The sequence below is a fragment of the Miscanthus floridulus genome, chromosome 14 (genome assembly GCF_019320115.1).
Source record: "Miscanthus floridulus cultivar M001 chromosome 14, ASM1932011v1, whole genome shotgun sequence".
NCBI lineage: Eukaryota > Viridiplantae > Streptophyta > Magnoliopsida > Poales > Poaceae > Miscanthus > Miscanthus floridulus.
Genome location: NC_089593.1, coordinates 67,015,280 through 67,021,177, shown reverse-complemented (window position 1 = coordinate 67,021,177; position 5,898 = coordinate 67,015,280). Strand labels below are relative to the sequence as shown.

Genomic DNA, 5,898 nt, shown 5'->3' with positions numbered 1-5,898 from the left:
TTGAAGGAGTTAAGCTTGTGATCAACCAGTCAGTTGTCCCTATGAAATTGGAGTCTTCACCCGAAAATCGAAGTTGTCTTTCCGTTGTTTGCTATTTAAGGTTATATCCTTTATACTAAATACGTTATATATTGTACCTTATATATTAAGGGCCCGTTTGGATTGGAGTATTTTCACAGGAACTTTGAAGGAAACCAGTTCCTCTGTTTGGATGACGTCATGCAGCGTTTGGAACGGAGGAACGTTCGTTTCAGTTCCAAAGGAAAGGTTCGGTTCCTTTCACAAAAAGTAGGAAAAAATACATCCGGTCTGAGCTCTGGTTTCGCATAAGACCGAGGCAAGAAGAGCACGGAGGAGAAACAAAAGAGCACTAGCTCATTTCTCGATACTGCTACCGTCCAAACGCATGGGATCATTTTTCTAACCCCTACAGTGCTGATTATTATAATACAAAAATATTGTTAAAGTGGTATTAATGATTTAACTGAAACTTTTGGTTCCTCCATTCCAAACACTCCTTTCTACAAAATTCCTATGTTTTTTAATTCTCTGTTTTCAACATTTACTCACTCTATATTTCTGTGTTTTTTTTCCATTCCTATATTTTTTATTACGGCGTTACAAACATGGCCGAAGCATTGTCTCCTATAAGTGAGATTCGACTCCTGGTCTCACGTACTGGTTTTGTTTTTAAAACCGGTGCTACAGCGACGGGTCGCCGGCGCCCCCTCTTCCTCCTCTTCACTGGAGCCCGAGCAAGGGCGTCGCAACCTCTTCCTCCTCTTCGCCGGAGCCTGAGCAGCAGGGACGCCGTGCCGCACCCGCTGCCGGTGGGTGGCGGTTCTCCTTGGTCATTCTTCTCCCTAGAACTGGGTAATGCCAAACACGAACTTCTTCTCCCCGTGATTCCTTTGGAAGCCAGTTGTGGGTGAAAGCTTGCTTTGATTCAAAGCGTGGTGAAGATGAGTTGTCCCAAACAGGGCCTAGATTCGTCCTTGTTTTTTATTCCTGCTAGTTTCAGAGGTCTGAAGATTTTCTTGTTTGTTCGGCAGAACCAGAATGGTTAGGGGGCTCGGCCCTCAACGCCGCTACTCGGCGGGCCCTTATCCCGCCGCAGCCCGTGGCGATGAGAATGCGCCGCCGGATGGATTCGGCGCCGCGCCGTCTACATCGGGCCCCACGGGGCCCGGCGCCGCCTCCCGGCACCCCTTTCACTACCGCGCCATACGGCCGCCACTGGCGTCGTCCTCGTCCATGTACAACCGGAAACCCCAGTTGCCGGCGCCGACGCCCAAGAAGGTTTCTGGGGTTAGGGCTGCGGGCAACACACCGGCGCGGGTGAGTGTGGCGAGGACTTCCCTTGAGCTGACGAAGAAGCCTTCGTTGAGCTTGGGGACGAGGTCTGCGGATGTACCACCTTTCAAGGTCAAAGAGAGCATCTCGTTCTGGGAGGGGGAGGTGAGCTGCAAGGTACAGGTCAAATACATATACTGATCCATGTCCTATTTTTTTTTCTAAAATTAAATTGAGGTTGTCCAATGCAGTTTTCAACTCATATATGACCGTTAACACTCTTGGAAAGACTGCATAGCTTAACCATACAACACCGTAGAATAGCTATATCAAAAACAGTAAAACTCATATAAGCTTTGGCTTCCATTACTATCCCTGCAAATCGCACCTCCATATCACATCTGTTACGTTTTTGCTATGAGAAATATGCTAACATTATGCTATTTGATTTTATGGACAGAATTCTTTGTCCAAATACGTCCCTGTTACACCTGCAAATCTGGAAGCCTGTTCTGATGAAGGTTTCATGAGCAACACAGAAAGTAAGTTAAGCCTGGAGCTGGAATGGGACATACATAAAACCATTCTCGTGGAAGAATTGAAATCCCGTGCAGAAGTGGAGGACAGGACAGCTGCTTTATGCGATGAGCTGAAAGCAGCAGATTTTCGTATCCTTGAAGCTTGCAGGCAGAAAGAAGCCATACAAGAGGAACTGAATGGCACAAGAGAAACTCTTGAATCTAATCTGTTTGATTTGATACAAGAATCAAATAAGCTGAAGAAGGCTAATGACAAAAGCCTAGAGCTTCTCCAGGAGAGGAATATGGAAATCCAGAGATTAAACAGTGAGCTTGAGAAAGTAAACTTCAATAGGAAGTACCAACAAGATCATGTATCTTGCAGTTCTGCTGAGCAAGAAAAGAATGATTTCTCTAGGCAGGTTGAGGTTCAAACTGAGCTGATTACATACTTAGCAACAGAGCAGTCATCAATCCAGCTGCAGCTAGAAGCCAGTAAGAATAATGAGTTGTTGGCCAAACAAAACCTTGGTGAAATTGAGCTTTTATTGGATGATGCCATTGAAACGATTGTGCAGAAGGAGGTTCTTGCACAAAACTATGCTTCATTGTTGGAGTCACAACAAGAGCAGTCAAAGAGTTACTACGAAGGTAGACTTAAAGAACTGGAGATAAGGATGCAAGAAGTGAATGATCTGGTTGCTGCATCACTTATTTCAAGGAATAAAGAGGTAACCCTTGAAAGGCTATTAGGCTTACTTTATTGAAACTTTTGGCTTTTCAAATATTTGTTTGATTTCATTGAACAACAAACTATCTTGTTTCTCAGCTGCATTGTAATTTAGCATATTCAGAGTAGAACCTACTTGGTTGCTGGCTTATCATGTTTCCCTAATACTGCCTATAACCTTTGTACTTATTATTATTTTTCAGATAAGGAAGACACATGCTGAAGAGAAGAATGAAATATTGAAAAAGAATGAAGTGCTGGAGAGATCTATTGAGGACTTTAAGGATACTATGTATTTATTGGAGGAGGAAGTGAGCTTTCCACTGCTTTTGTTTTATTAGTGTTAACTAGTCATATATCGCTCTTTCTCAACAATGAATTTTGCCATTTCTCCATAGGTTAAGAAATTAAAAGAAGAAGCACAACAACAAAGAGGACAGCGAGAAAAACTAGAAGTGGAGCTGCATAATCTGCAACAACAATCGCTAGTTGCGCGATCCTCTGGGAAAGGAGAGAGCTCTTTGAAAGATGGAATGACTGATCTAGCTGGCTCAACCAGGTTTGCATGATTATGAATTTTGTTAACATGCATCTATGTTTACAGCTGTAAGGTAACATTTTATCACTCACACACTCTGTCTCTCTCTCTCAGGGTCCTAAGTTATAGAAATAATGAGCTACTGTGTTCACAAGAGAGTCGGAGAATATGTCGAAAGGAGGTTTCTGATAAGGAATCAGTGGTAATGACATTTTTCTAAGCATCTGTCAGTTAACATGCTTGTATTTTTTTATCATTCTGACTTCTGTTGTTATTATTGGTGATAGTGGTGCTTTGCAACATGTTCATCACAAAAAGGAAACTGTTTGCATCTAATTATCAAGGAGCTATACCTCCTGGGATTAGTTTCACAAGACCACAACTATTTCTGCTCTCAGTTTCACATACCTACAACATTCTGCATGTTTGTAGGCCTGTGAAACTTAGGGCAGAAGTAATTTTAGTTCCACATAACTGATCCTTGAAGTTGTGTTTCTTTGATAGTTAGGAGCAAATAATCTTCTATCATCTATGAAATTATCTTTTGCCTCATCTAATGGGCACACTGTTCATTTTGATAGTTGTTAGTTCATTGATCTCATAGAATTTTTAATGCTGTTTATAAATAATTTACCAAATATATCTGTCTGGTATTCTTCTTTGCGAGTGTTTTTCTTTTTCACCCATTTCTTTGGGTGCAGGGTATGTTAATATCTCACATGTTCCACTATGTGCATATTATATGTTTCCATTCATGCAGGTGGCTGAGCAGTTAGATGGGGAGATGGCGCAGCTGCATTTATCACATGAGGAAAACCAGCCAGAGAGCTCACAGTTTGAGCACCGCAGCCCAACTGAGCAGCCTGAGTTTTACAGTAATGCTGCAGACAGTGATCAGGCACCCTCAGAGTCTGAGTTAGGGGAGCAAGTGCCACCTGAAGCCCTAAAGCCAATAATAGAGGTTGTGGAGGAGGAGGAGTTGCCTCCAGTTGCTCCAGTGCAGGAAAGAAAGCCCTTGGATTATGCTCTGGCCCCTTCTGATGAGCTTAAGAGGCTCAGAACTATTAATCACTATGAGGGGCAGAGGACAGCGACAGACAGGAGGTTCTGGTCCATTGAGCAGCAGGACTTGTACATCTCCATATATAAGAGTGCTAAGATATTTGAAATGAAGTGGATTGACTGGGAGCATATTCGTAGTGTAGATCAGTTTGCTGGTATCAGGGAGCGATGTGCCTTTCTGGGGCTTGAGCAGATCATGAGTTATCGCTGTGCTTGGGACACTGAGTTAATTAGACAATTTTACTCTACGGTTCATATCAGCACGGACAAGAGCTCCATAACTTGGATGACAGATGGTCGAAAGATCACTACGAACAAGAGGACATGGGAGGAAATGTTTGGCATTCCTTGCGGTGTTCATAGTGAGATTCACTCACAGTTTTGGCTTGATGATGATGACAAAAGGATCCTGTACACAGCTGCAGATTGCACACCTGGCCAAATCAGTGGCCTCTCTCCTTTGACAATCATAGCCAAAAAGATTGTCTGGTCGACCATCTATCCCAGGTCTGGAAATAATATTGATGGACATAACTGGAACCTCTTATATCATATTGTGAAGCAGCATCCATTTGACATCATTGCTTTGCTCTTCGGTGAGATAGACTTGATTATTTCAGGTCGCAATGGCACTAAGGACCTGCTGTTTTATGCGCCATATATCATGGGGATGATTATGAGCGCTTTTGAATATGACAGGCCTAGAGAATCCAGGCACAACTCATACAAGCCCAGGCCTTCCTACAAGCAAAAAAGGACAAATAGATTTAGTTGTCCCCCAGCACCTGCAGTAGCTGCTCCATTTGAGCCACTTCAGCCAGAGATTGTGGTCGATGTTGATGCAGACAACTACCACCAGTTCGATGCAGCTGGACATCAGCCCCAGGGAGAGGCAGTCCATGGGCAAGATGAGCAAACCATCACACAAACAGATCTTCAGGTTGTGGAGGACGGACTCAGGCCTATAAGGCACTCACTAGCCGATGTTTCAGCTTCAGCCAGCAGTTGTTAGGCCAAGCCCATTTGGGAGATTTCCTTGGTATCAAAGGGAGAAGTGATGGCTGTAGGTGTGATAGGGCAGTAAGTTCCTGTGCTATTCTTGATGGCTATCTTGCACTCATTTCTCAGTTATTTTGTGTATATATCATTGACTTGCTCACCATGCACATCCAGAGCTTCAGTAATTTTCACATGCAACTTGTGATGTGAAACATTGGGGATTATGGTGTTCCTGTGATTCCGCATTTTTATAATGACTTGATTTTCTTTCAAGTTACCAGATGCTGACTAGATTAAGCAACTTCATGTTTGTTGTGACTTTCTGGCATCACTTATAATATAGTAAGATGAGATGAGACCCACTTTTTAACTACTTAAAGTTGAACTTATCTGTTTATGATCATTTTGTTTTGGTACTCTTTTTATTTTGAATCAGATTCCTTGAAATTCATTTAGTTTCAGTTCTGTGGGCATGCATATTTTTTGTTTGGTTTGAGAGAGTAGACATGAATTTTTATTTCCTCACCTGCTCAGTGGACTCAGCGACCTGAGCACAGTGAACAGGCACTTGAGTCCCATGGCCTCCCCTGTGCGCCTGTCGGTGGTGGCTTGGCTGGAAAACTGGATAGCACCAAGGATGAAAATCGTCTCTGGATTGGGGATTCGAGAGGTGAATCCCTGTTTTCACCGCTTTTTTCTTAGTTACTGCCTACTGGCAACACTGAAACTCTTATCTGCAGTATATGGCCATATGGGTG

General features: G+C 43.1%; 1 pseudogene; it reads left to right on the top strand.

Moving 5' to 3' along the window:
- The first annotated feature begins 713 nt into the window (after window positions 1-713).
- On the top strand, window positions 714-5,637 carry LOC136504547 (uncharacterized; annotated as a pseudogene).
- The last annotated feature ends 261 nt before the right edge of the window (window positions 5,638-5,898 follow it).